The 14205-nt window shown below is 39.8% G+C and overlaps 1 protein-coding gene across 1 annotated transcript in view; it reads right to left on the bottom strand.

Annotated features, from left to right (window-relative positions):
* TRPS1 (transcriptional repressor GATA binding 1) overlaps nt 1–13271 on the bottom strand; it is a 272969-nt gene extending 259698 nt beyond the window's left edge. Inside the window, exon 1 of the mRNA XM_066626328.1 lies at nt 12916–13271. The gene's annotated coding sequence lies outside the window, so the exon portion shown is untranslated. The remainder of the gene's footprint in view (nt 1–12915) is intronic.
* Nucleotides 13272–14205: the final 934 nt, after the last annotated feature.

The raw sequence follows: 14205 nt of genomic DNA, 5'->3' as shown, positions 1-14205 counted from the left end.
AAGTATTGTTTGCCTCAGGTGCAATATGTCATATCTACTTCACCTAGTAGCCAAACATCTGTCAACAGATCTACTGTCAATTTTTCCCTAATATTCAAGACTTCTGAAATATCAACTTCTCAAAATGCTTTTTATACATAAAATAAAAACACCTAAATCTCATCATAACCAATGCTCTGAGTCTAAAAAATATTTCTTCCTGAAAGTTTCCTACTTATCCCTTTGTGAATCATCTCGTCCTGCTTCAATCCCCTCATCCTGTTTCAACAGTCACCCATATCATGGGGGTTGGTACTTGGTGGCAGCCCATTCCTTGACAACTTGGCTGGAACCCTCCAAGTATGCTTCAGCTAGGCATCAAGTTCATTTCAATAAAACAAAGCCAGAGGTGCAACTCTAAAGAGAAACATGTGACCTTTTGTGGACTGTGGAGGTATGCACTGACCCAACACTGTATCTCTACAGTACATGCGATTTCAATATTAAAATGAAAAGCTAAAGTGCTGGATGCTTGGAACTATATTCCCAGATTCCTAACACCAGATACCAACAGGAGTAGATAGGAAATAATATAAACAGTGGTAGTGACAATTCCTATCAGCAATTCCAAAGGTGCAAAGAACCCAACAAAAACTGAACATTATAAAATCATTACAGGAGTCCTAGCAAATTGCACCAAGTATTTCCATTACTCTTTATCAAATGGTCAGTGGATGACAAGGTGGAAGGAGGAGTCACAGAAAGATCCTTGTCTGCTATGCATTCACAGGTTTTTTTCCCCCCATAACAACACAGCCATGGCTGCTTCTTGCATGTCGTTTTCCTGATCCTGTCTAACCTACTGGAAAATTCACTACTTACCTGTGGCCCTTTACTGGTGCAAAATCAGCTTCTGATCTTCAATGGAAAAAAACTGAGTTGTTGGATCCTCTTAAATTAAATATAACTTGAATAGCCACTACTACCTTAGATCACTAAATTTTTGCCATACTAATCTCCTTTCATTGCAGTTTACACACACTTTCATAAACTTCAGGCAGCCTAATCAAACCCAAACACCATTGTCGTCAGCAACTTTAGAATTATGAGGCAAACTGAACAACCAAATGGATTTTAGAGCCGATAAACACCTTACAAAAAAGTGAGATGGGGAATCCAGTTCCTTCTTTGCCCATTAGTATCTGTGTCAAAATTTTCATTACATCACAGTAAATACTTTAAACTCATTAACGTCTCAGAAAGAACAAACACTGACATTTTCTGTTAAAAAAACCCTACTCATGCAACACTTAAAGAGTTGAATTTACATGTATTTTTAGAAGAGATATATCCTGTGTATATATACATGCAGCATAAAAAGACATTGACAAGAAGAGATAAAAATGAAGAAGCAACAAGCCTCTGCAAAAGATATGGTACGCTTTGCAGATGAGAGTGTGGTGTCTATATAAAAGCTGAAGACCGACAGATCAATTATTTCTAATTGGAAATAAACTGGTTACTATGTTCACTTATGTTTCACATGGAAACGCAAGTAAATAGGACTCTTTGCCTACACTGCAGACAGAAGGCATTCCTAATTTTTAATGAAAAAAACCTCTTACTAATACTTGTAGGTACTGAAAAGAAAATATATACGGACCATCTTTCAGACTATAAAACATTATCGCAGTACACTGTGTTTAAATTATACAGCTTGACCTCTGCCAAACTGGTGTAGAGGGGAAAAAAATTAGACATGAAAATACTGATCAAGTAATTGGGTGTTGTTACCCAATTACCTCATTTGTCTCAGATTAAACATCAGGATCAGAATAAGATTGTCACTGAAACCAGCCCATGCTGAACTCCGAAAGGTTGTTTAAAATAGCGCCTTAGCACCATATAATTGACGTAAATAGCCCAATTCAAGCAAGGCATCATAGGATCATTTTCCAAACAGGTTAGTTTTCAGTGTTGTTGCACTGAAAGCATGACTGATCTTCATTACCTACCTTTAAAATTGTGCCTGTATCCAAAAACTATAATATTTATGTCTTTAAAGAAAGACCTTACGTTTTTTACAACCCTAAAAGATATTATGTACTGTACTTGACATGCACCTAGCACTATGTTCACATGTACAGTAGGGCAACTGATTGTTTTAAACACAAAAGGAATTTGGAGGACATATATAGAGAGTACAAGATTTGATTATAGATTCAAATCTATAAGAGTCTTGTTTATACTAGAGACTCAGACAAAACTAGAGCTGAAAATCAGTTCTGACCAAAGAACACTGTACAGTCACAGTACAACTTGCTGTATGTTGTTAGCATTTTTGGTCTAATTTATTTTCATAGGTGGGAAACATGAGATTTGCTGTACAAAAGTAGTGACATTTCCACAGCATGTTTAGCTGACATCCTTTGGATTAAACTACATTAAGTTATTGGAAAAGTACACAATATGCAAGTCCCAGCATAATACTAACTACTCACTATGCTTATCTTGTAACATTTAAACGTAGAGTTGTCACAGACTATCCCTCTTGCATTTTTTTTGCTATATTGCCCCATTGTTTACAATTTTTTTTTCCTCTCTATACTGTACCAAAATATCTGCCATTTGAGGATGACACTTCCTGCATAATCTGATGTACTGGAAACCCTCCTCCACAATAAAATTGTTAATCTTTCAGATGTCACTAACTCTTTGTTGTTTCTGGTCCAAAAGATTAACGCAGCAACCCCTCTGGAATATATTGCTTTATGTCACCTCAACTCAAACAGCAACTGGATGGCATCAAAGTTTGATGTTTGGAGTGCTCTATTTGTGACCTTCAGTAGATACACTGAGGGTGCTTCATCTTTCCCCTACCATTACTAGAGACTACTGGGAGTCTGTGTTAAACAGTTCAGACATCTGAACATCTGGAGTTCTGGTGGCAGAAATTGCTTAGTGGAGAGCGATCTGTTCAGAAATCACGTCTCCTATTTGTCCAATGGAGCAAGAGTTATCTGACCTTTAGGGCAAAGGGAAAAACTAATCTCTTTTCACAGATTTTTGCCTGAAGGGGTCAGAGAGGGGGAATTTGTTTATCTATTTTAGGAGGTGAAGGGTTGAGTCTATTTAGGTCTAAACAATGGTCTGCAGGTTAAACCAGTCTGTTTCATACTTTGGGTAAATGACCCAAATAACTGCAATATTTTCTGAGACCAAAAAAGTCCCTACTTTTAAAATATATTTGCAGACAGAGTTTTGCCTTACTTCATTTAGAAGTAGTGTGCCATCTTCTGTAACTCTCTGGATTATTTTTCCATAACCAATATCTGTGTATGAGTTTTCCAACGTGCCTCTGTGGGGCTTTTGTGGTGTGAAAAAGAATATACTTCAAAAGCCATATTAAACAGTATCAGATGGAGAATGACAACCTGCCACTGTTCCTAAGAAAAGCTGTTTTATATCAGGGCGACATAAGCACTAAAGCCAAATACAGTCAACAGTGTATTTGACTTGTAATACAGTGTACTTGCACTGAGTGTTAACATAATGTTACATCTAGCTTTTCTCTGCAACGTTAATCAGGGCCACAGTCCTGTTCAATGAAAACTAATCAAGTGCATGCCACAGATTTCCATGGGATGTTGATGGCATTTACAGACTAAAGTTCTGTAATAAAGGTGGAAGAGACAATGATATAAATCTGCATAGCTGGTGATACATTATTATTTCCAGTAACTAAGGAGCAACTGAAAAAAAGAGCCTTGAGTTTTAACAAGAATCATTTTATACTTGAAACTACTTAAAAGTAGGTCACAAACATCCAAATAATATAGAATGTAAGGCCAAAGATCCCAAAAAGCATCAAAGGCCACAACTGTGCGTGTATGTCTGTAAGTTAAGAAAGCTGGGGAAACGGACAATATAGGTTGCATATACACAATACAATACATCTAAGGATTCCGAACACACTAGATGTTTCAAACCTATTCAGATATTTACACTGTTAGATCATTTTAGAGCGATGCTACTGCCAACTGTCAGGGAACAATAAAGTACACAAATCAAAAATATGTTACCTTTGTTCAAACAATACTGCTGTTCATTATATAATAGAAACTGTCATACCTAATCTCTCAGGAGCCCAGAAATGGTAGATTCTTGGGCCAAAGGTGGTTTGAAATGGTTTGAGGCAAAACTGAAGCATAGTGGTTAAGTAAATCTTATACAGGAAAATAAGCAGAAGTGATGAACTCTTTAAAATTGATGTAAATCAATTCACAGCCCAATCCTATTCACATCCACTCCGAAGTAAGTCTCATTGAGTTCACTGGGACTCATATGGGAGTAAGTGTGCACAGAACTGCAGCCTCAGGCTGCAATCCTATCCACACTTTACTTTGAGTAAGCCCCACTGAACAAAATAGGACTTACTTCTGAGTAGACCTGGTTAGGATTGTGCCCTCAGTCATGCTCTTCATTTCAGTTGTGCCACAGATCCTGTTATTGTACAGAATACAAATCAAAGTACTGAATTTCTACCCTTTTTATACCCTTGGAGACAGTGAGCAAAGGTCCATACCTATCAAATTTTGTTATAGCCTAAAAATATAGCAGGATCAGCTTTAAAAACAAACAAAAAACTACATGCCAATCCTAAGACCAATAAAAAGTCCTACTCACATCAAAGTGAGTTTTCCTCCCCAGCAAGACTTGCAGAAGGAGCCTAACAATGAGCTTCTACTGATGAAAAAGTCCTTGAACAGAGTAACATTGAAATGAAAGTTAAAGATCGAGACGAGTTAAGTCTAGGGTTTGAACTCCAGGGAGAGCTGACATTTTAAAATGGTGCCACTGAATTATAGTTCTCGGCTTTGGGTGGGGTAACCTCCAACTGGGTGGAGCACCTCCCCTAAAGGAAGGAAAAACTGGCACATGCTTACTTGGCCTTTGAGAGATCCTCAAGTTTGCCAACTTATGAAGTCTCACCATCGTCAACTTCACCAAGACGTCTCTTGTCTAATTCAATTACAAATAGTTCTACTGCTATGAAAATCTCAGTTTGGGAATGGAAAAAGGAGAGTTGAAGGAGAAGGACGATCAAGAAAATAATGTTGTACAGACTCCAAAAAGCTTAACATAATAACTACCACCATATACAGCATGCTTTACATAATTAACGGATTTCAGCATCGTCGGAGCAAAAAGTTTAAAATAAATAGCAACCAACTGAAAGGAAGAACGTAGTCTTTTAAACTGTATTTGATGGATTGGAAATAACCTGATCATTCCTTTTTGCCATGCCATAGTCTCACTGTTCTTTGTCTTATATTAACAGGTGTAAATTATTCCTTGACACTGTTACAAAAATGGGTACTAACTAGTCTGGCAGTAGCAGTTACTAATTATCCAAAAAAATTGATTCTGCAAATTAAAGAAAACAAGAAGAAGAGAGAGCAAGTGATAACACATTTCCAAACTCCATGGGGAAAATGTCCTTATTTTAAACTAAAGTTATCAGAATAGAATAGAATAGAATAGTATAGAACTTTATTATGGTCATAAGACCAGCCACCTAAAGTTATCATAACCTGAAATGCACCAGTATTCAGAAAATGCATTTGGAGAAATCTAGCAGACCTCAGCGGGAAAGTTTTTTTTTTTAATAACCGATTGAAAAACAAGAATAAAAATAACTGCATCAACAGGGTCTTTCTTCCTTATGCCACAGGCTGGGTTTTACTTGAGTTCTTTTAAAAAATGGCAGTTAGGCCACTAAAACCAATCCAGAACATTATTAAAAGTTAAAAGCTACCAATTACTTCTGTCTGTTCTTTTAAAGCAAAGTTTGGCATTACGTCAGTCGGTTTAAAGAAAACAAGAAAGAGAGCGAGCACAAGAAAGAGAGGGAGAGAAAGTTTCCTTCTTGTATAAATAAAACCACCAGGGGAAGGTGTCTAGCCTCTTGTAAAGGGTTTATTGCCTGTTTTTAAAAGGGCTACGTACATTTTGAAAAATTAAATATTTTTATTAAATAAATTTCAGAGGAAAAAAACAGCCAGCCAATCGGGGGGGGGGGGGATTTGAAGATTTCTCATATAGGAAATCCCATGCATCACCTACAGCTTAGACTAGGAAAGTGTCTGGGAAGTCAGAGCTTGCTGAGTGAAAAACTAAGTAAAGACCACTCCAATATAAGAAACCCAAACATGGAAAGTGGGTTTTAGAATCTTGCAATGGACACCACCCAAGTTCCACAGATGTGCCTTGGGATGTGTGTGCCAATAATATTCTTGAGATAGTATATTTTTTTGGATGATTCACATCCAACTACATGTACAAGTTTGATAGGATGACTATGGAATGCTATAAAGTGGGCTAGTAGAGACAGCAGAACTTTTGCATGTGCATAGTTATAACAACAAAATAAAACATTGTTGAACAGAAGACAGATTGTAAGGAAAGAGTTTCAGTATAAGATTTCATATAGCCCTTAGTAGAAAAGCACCTATCGCTGCCTCATATTGAATCAGAAACCTGGACTGTCTAGCTCAGTACCATTCACACTAGCCAGTACTGGCTCTCCAGGGCTTTAGACAGCAACTTTTCCTATTAATCTCTTCCAGTCCTACCTGAAGATGCCAGAGGTTCTGGGACCTTTCTGCATGTAAAGCAAGTGCACTACGACCATCCCTCAGTAAGCCACCACATCTCAAACCACCTGTAACTTACGCATGCATAAAGAGAATAGAATAGGATGCACGCTAGGCTACCGTACTTATAGGAATGCGTAAATCATAAGCAGGTAATAAGGCTGAGGAAGATAAATGAGGTTTTCCTAACAGTCCCAGGGTAGTGCCACTCCAGGCCCTCCCTGAAGCTCCAATACAGATTTTGCGGACTGGCACTCAGCTGCCCCATATGTTTATAATATTACCAAAAACCTATTAAGGATCTGTGAAAGCTGTACCCTTTTCTTTAATTTCTCCTGCATAAAAGTAGGGTTTGGCCCATACAGTTGGAAGCTAACACAGGATACGATTATTTTAAATAATGCAGGGTGAAGTAACATAATGTAAACCAATGACGCCAAATTCAGTGAACACTTTTTAAATAATAGTCTGCTTCTAAGTTTAAATAAACTAATCCAAACTAAAATTAAATGCTTGTTTTTTACACAATAGTTTTTAGTCTGACTCGACTATACTATACTTGCTATAAAACTGATCCATGACACAGTTAGGCCAATTTAAACTGATCAAGTCTTCCTGAAGCCAGTATCCTCTGTTATTATAAAACAAGGCTGTGTGATGATGCTGAATTGTCAACAGAATTGGGATTAAATTGGGATTTATCCTATCATTTAAAATTTAGCTGGATTGTGGGCTAGGCTCATACATGATAACAAAATTACTCAGATTTAAACTGATTTAGTCCCACTGAAATAATGGGGACAAACTGGCTTTAATTCAAGGACTAATGGCTTGTGCATCTTCTTGCCAATTGAATTTTAGTTGTCAAAAGTCAATATAACAGAACAACTGAGTTTGCTTCTATCCTGCATTAAACTGAAAGCAATCATGCAATTATCAAAATAGACTATATTTGGGTGGAGGTATCAACTGTCAAAGCTAAATCATAACTCTGAGGTAACTATATAAGGAGGAAGTTCAAAATGTATGGCACGTTTTAAAAATATATGCCCTCCTTTTTCTAAACCACCACTGGGAAGAAAACTTGAATTAAAAGAGACAAAAATAATTTTACAATATGTAGGTTTTAATTAACTTTTCCAAGGGTCAATAATCAGCAGTATTCATAAGCACAATTATTAACTTTTAATAGAGTAGCAAACCCTAATCAGTGGATCAATCAACTTGAAGTTGTGGATTGTTATAGCAAATAATAATAATAATGTATGGGACTAAGCTAGAAGTGCCCATTTGTTTCTTTTCTACCTTAGTGCTGTGCACAACTGACATCGGAAATGAACGGCCAATATTCAAATAGTCTTTCTAACAATGGTATCCTTCAATATCTCAAAAAGGTGTCTGTAAAATATTTCCTCAATATCCAAATATAATACAGTTAATAAATTAATAGTTTAAAAAGTAGATAATCAACTGATAATTCTTTAATTGATTGAAAGCAATATCAATAACTCATAATCGTAATCAATATTTGTATAGAGCTACAAAGTCTTCTTCTTTACCTGAGAATGCCAAAAGGGCAAAACAAGCCAACAAAGACTTTTCTGTACCTTTTAAATTAAAAAAAAAATGTTTAAGCCTAATTTTAATTACCTACATTTTGAATTGTGAGGTGTAATACTTGGGACAGAAAACTCTGCATTTATGGTTACCCAAGACTGCCAAAAATACAAATCTAAACTACCTCACTAGTTGTCTTGAGGAAACTAAATTAAGGAAAGGCAAACACCAACTGGAAAGTTGTCAGTCTGCTGGAATGAATGGCTTCATTTTATACACTAACCAAACAATCTGAACATCAAAATGTATTTCTGTTTGAAGCCAATACTTTAACCAACAACCCTACCCTAAGCACATTACGTGAAAAGTGAGTCCCACAGATTTCAGCAGAACTTAAAACAACCTAAGTGTTCCTAGGATCATGGCCTACGAGTTCCTGATTTCTTTCAACAGAAAGCACACTGAGAATGTCACTAATTCCCACCTAAGTTTTCTGCATAGAAAGAATAACTTTCAGTCTCCTAACTGGACATATTAAAAAATATTTTGGCAAACACTTTTCTAAATATTTCACCATAAACTTTATCATGTGGTGCTCCATGCAAACTTTTATGACAATCAATGTAAGCAGTGTGGTTACAGGTAAAATCTGATAATGTTTCTATTAGACTTATTGCACTTCAGAGTATCAGGTATTTATAGGTCAGCCATCAATATTCAAACACACCCATACACCCCTTAAAACATACACAAAATGGTAAGTAAAAGAACAAATGATTGAAAAAAGTTCAGAAAAGGTGATTTCTAACTTTTACAAAATCTAAGCTTTTAAAAAAATCAAGGGTTTGGGATACTTTCAGATACTTTTTCATTAAGTGAAATATCCTCATACCTTAATGACAAGTGGTGATTAGTCAATGTGACCTTCACGATTTGAAAATGTTAAGGCACTCCCTTCAAGCTTCAATCAGTGTGAAAAATAAAATAGGGTCTTAATGCTGAAACCTAATGAGCAGTCAATGTAAGAAGCTCTTCTACAAGGATAGCTGCTTTTACTGTCTTTATTAATAGAGCTGCAGTACCCAAACACTCTATGTATATAAATTCTTCATGCATACATTCACAGCATATAATCATAGAGTGGAGTAGGACTTTTTTTAAGGTTGCAATCCTATGCACCTTTCTTTGGAATATACTCAATGGAACTCAGTGGGACTTGCTTCTGAGTAAACATTTAGAATTCTGCTGTACAAATGACTGGCTATAATAGTTAACCATTTATATTAGGAGCAAATCCTCATAGGTGTGTGTGTGTGTCTACACGCACAATATAAAGTACACTTTATTTTAGGTGTATATATTTTATAGTTATATATACATATTCATCTCCATAAAACAACACTGTGTGCTTTATTGCTAGAAAGTATGCACCATGTATTCCACAAAGAGTGAAAAAGCAATTGTGTACTTTATGTGATGAATGCATATAAAAACTAATAAGGAAATTCTTGGCTACATTGGTCCATCGAGGCCTCAGACTGTACTTGGTTACACTTCAGAAAAGTTGCAGTGAACTCTGTCAAACTACTCTGGTGTAAACAGCAGTCACAATTCAACCAATATTTTATATTTCATATACGAAAATATACATTTTGAGGTCCAACATTTTCAAAACACTACCCAAGATCACAACCCATCCAACATATGCAGCCTGAAAGCTATCCGAATTTGAGAACAGACTTTGAGAAAACACGCTGCATAAAAATAGTAATCTTTATATTATACATTACTGTCATCCACAATATCCAGAAGTAGCATAATGGGGGTTGCAAGAACATTCCATACTCAGCAAGAGCACTAAATATAATTATATCAATTTAAGGCGTCAATATGGCATTAAGACACTGGAAGATTTCTATGAACTTCTATGAGTTCTGTGAGCAGCTGCATGACAGTGTATATCCATGACATGAAATCTGCACTGTACAGTTTAACCAACCTTTAAAAGTTTTTTAAAAAGAAAAACAAAAGGGACCTCCATTCTTTCTTAAAGAAAAAGAAGAAGCATCCCACTTGTTTAGTTTAGCCATATTCATAGCAAACTTTCACTGCAGTCGCTTAAAAAAAAACTTGCAAAATGTTGATATAATTTCCAGACGGTTTTGTCAGCATCAAGATTTACAGGAAATAGTTGGTGTTCTCATGAAAGCTTGTATTTAATTGCAGAGCAAAGGGGGCTTTAAAAAAAACCCCTTCCTTTACAGTTTGCTTTTCCCAAGATTTCTAAGATATCACTCTCAAGAAATATTTGAAAAAGCTTTTTCACCTAATGGACATCTTGTGAACATGAGCACAAGCGCTAACTTCTGTTCAGAGAGGACTACTGTAAGTTTTTTGTTCTTATTCTATCACCATCAGGAGCTAACTTTTACCACTATTTTGCACATTACATTTCTAACTTTGGCTTTTTTACCTACACAATAAGTGTTACATTGTATTAATTTTTTTTTTTTTAAATCCACAAATGTCAGCAGAAGAATAGACAAACACTACCTGAACAACATTGGCTGGGTCGCTCATGTGGGTTTAAACCAAGCAACATAAAAATCTAGAAGGTTTGCCCCACTGAAACCAGTGAACAGCATCCCACAGGTCTGCACCAAGTGCTCCCAGGTCTGTGTTTTCCTACTCATGTTATTCACTATTAACTTGAAGTAGTGTTCACACTACTTGTGGTAGGCATGTACTGTATTTACCAAAAAAAGTATCCATCCCTTTCAATGCTCCTTCCCAATTCGTCACTTGCACTTTTCTCTTAATTACATTTGCTCCAACTTTGTTCCATTACTTCCTGCTTATTTGCAAGAGGATGAATGGAAGGCAGGTTCCTTATGAAGTCTGCTCATGTTTACTCCATCACTTGGCCTCTGACTTTGGGTTCCCCCCCCCTTCTTTCAGTCAATGAAATTCAGAGGTTTGACATTTGAGAATGGAAAAATAGTAACTTGACTTTATATGTACTTATGATCTGGTTTTGGATCTCCCCATTTAGAAACAAAAAGCACTAAAGAATCCTGAAACTTTAAATAACACCTTGCTTACAACAACAACAGCAGCAGCAACTAACTAAAACCTACCAAAAATGTCAAAGCGAAATTGTCCTGAACAACAGAGAACAAGTTGGCCCTGGGAAGTGCTACTGAGATCTAGCAAGCAACTTCCCTCTAGGATCAAAGAGAGAGATCAGAAAGGGGGGAGGAAGAGACCCATGGGGGTAGAAAGTGTCAAGTTTGCACAGCACCTCCCCCCCCCCCCCCAAAGGGAGCTCCTTCCTGGAGCTTTTACTAACAAACCAGACCGCCCCCTTCCCTTGCTATGTTTATCACAAGTAACTATCAGCACCACAGCAATCTTCCCTCCTAAAACCATTAAAGTTTCCAGGTCTCCATTCATTCAGTGTGTGTGTGTGTGGGGGGGGGGGGGGAATCTGTCACAAAGCTCCCAAGTGTAAGTAAGTTGGGGGGGGGGGGAGAGAGGTAGGCAAAGGAAACTAGACAAAATAAGTTATAGCAACCCTGGGAGAGCTAAGCAGGAGGTCCTGGCCTTTAGGAGGGCAAAATTAACTCCTTTAGAAGATGCAATCTTCACTAACATGTCACTTGGGGGAAAAAGCAGAACAGCTCTCCGCCCCCCATCTTCCCAATCTTTTAAACTTGTATTAAACAAATAAGCATCCCCCTTCTCTATCTTGATCCACTTGAAACCTCTCCCCAGCAGTTACATACAAGACACAGAAAGTTTCTCTCTCTCTCTCTCCAAACTTACTACTTTTCAGGATGGAGTGCCTCTTCAGCTGGGCTTTTTGTCATGATTCCCATTTAATTTAAAAGCAAAAAGCAAAATGAGATGAAGATAAAAAGCAGCTTCCAGCAGCAGATCCGAAGGTGCCAAACTGGAGGGCTCAGAGAGCTGTTTGGATGCAAGGTTTGCCACAAGAAAAGCCAATCTCAGAATCACTGGACTGCTTCCCCCCCCCTTTCCTACATGGAGGGGAATTCAATCAAAGCCCTGCACATCGGAGGGGAGGAGAGCCAGGAAAGACACCAGCAGCTTCTGAAGTTCTTTTCTTGTTGGGGGGGAGGGAGAGGGGCAAAGGGGGAAGGGCTTCCCTTGTGCTTCTCCTCGGCGGCTGAACTTGACCCCTGCTGACTCCACCAACAGGGCTACTGCAAGTTTGCAAGTCGCCCATTTCCCAGGCATCCACGCACGGGGTTTCTCTGACCCACAAAGCCCAGGAGAGGAAGAGGAGGAAGGTTTTCAAACGCACACGCACACACAACCAGAAGAAGATCAGGAAAGCTGAGAGGCTCTTCATCCTCCCTCCTTTACAGCCACTCCAAAGAAAAACACTGGGGGGAACTCACAGTCGTCCCCCACTCTTTCCAACCAGTCCTTAGACCCACATATATTTTTCCCCCTGGCTTTCGGATTTCCCATTGCGCACACATGCACACGGTGTACACTAGGAAGATACGATCAGCACACGCAGCCCCCATCAGAAGCAGGAAAAGGATTTCCACCCAGCCCCCAGGAACTCCCTCCTCTGACCCACGCACCCCCCACGACCCCACCAGGCAGCCCAGTGTTTGATCTTGCTCTTTCCAACACCCCGGCTTTAAATCTCCCCTTCCCTCCCCCCTTTCCCACCAGCACCACTGCTTACCTGTTGATTAATCAGCAATGATAATAATAATAATAATCTCAGGAGCTGGAAAGATGGTGGAGCTGCGGCTTGAGCCATGAACCGTCTTTCTGTGGTTTGCAAGAGAGTTGATCTTGGATTATTTTGGAAGAGGTGGAAAGCGGGGGGGGGAAGGGAAGGAAGGAGGAGGAAAAGCAAGAGAAAGGAGGAGGGTGGAAGGAGAGAGAGAGAATGAGAGAGAGGAGGAGGAGGGGTGGAGGGGAGGAGAGAGGGGGGAGATCTGCCCTAGAACCCCCCCTCTCAGACCCCCTGCTGATGGGGAGAGGGAAAAGGGGGCGCGCAAAGGAGCTGGATGTGCCCGGCTGGCTGTGTTTACAGAAGAGGAGAAGCCAGAGGGGAAAGGAGCCAGCGGGGGGGAGAGGAGGGAGGCGGGGGGGGGGCTGTGGCACAACAAGCCCCAAAAAGGAGGAGAGCGGAGCGCGACGGAGCAGCCTGGGGAGATCAGCTCTTTATCAGCAGTGTTATCGCTCGTCAGGACCTCAGTCTCCCAGCATTACGTCAGTTGCAAGACACCAACACTATTAATATCAAAGGGAGCCTGAGCGAGAGGAAAGCGCCACCCCAGACGGAGAGCCCTTAAAGAGACAGCGCAGCCAGGCGTCCCCTGGGCTGCGCTGCGCTGCCGCTGCCGGCCTTGGCCCGGCCTCCGCCGCCGCCGTTCCTCCTCCTCCTCTTGCGCGCTCGCAGGGGCGGCTGCAGCAACAGTTACAAGTCGGAGCAACTTAGCGGCAAAGGCGGCTGGGCAGAATCAAGGCAGGCAGGCAGGCGCACAGCCCTCCCCTCCGGTCTGCTCAGGGGCAGGAAGTGATGGAGACCAGCCCAGCCAGCCTCTCTCCCGGTGGGTTGGCAGAGAGGGATGGAGGGGCTTTCTTGCCTCCAGAGGACCCATTTCCAGTCGCTATACTTACTTACTTCCGAGTAGTCACTATGAGCAATGGCCTGTCACAGCTCTTGGAAGGGGCATCCATCACCATCACAATTTAGTTATGCCCTAGCAACTTAAGGCCCACTCCTATCCAAATTTTCCAGTGCTGGTGCTGCTGTGCCAATAGGACATGCGCTGCGTCCTGTGGTGGGGGAGGCAGTCACTGAGGCCTCCTCAAGGTGGGAACATTTGTTTCCTCACCTTGGGGCTCCATTGTGGCTAAACCCGGGCTGGAAAGTTGGAAAGGATTGGGCCCTATAACATCCTGCGCAAGGTATCTATAGCTATATATCTTTATAGTTCTCTCTCTCTCTCTCTCTCTCTCT

Source organism: Tiliqua scincoides, chromosome 4 (genome assembly GCF_035046505.1).
Source record: "Tiliqua scincoides isolate rTilSci1 chromosome 4, rTilSci1.hap2, whole genome shotgun sequence".
Classification (NCBI taxonomy): domain Eukaryota; kingdom Metazoa; phylum Chordata; class Lepidosauria; order Squamata; family Scincidae; genus Tiliqua; species Tiliqua scincoides.
The sequence above is the reverse complement of the archived record's forward strand: the minus strand, read 5'-3'. Positions and strand labels throughout refer to the sequence as shown.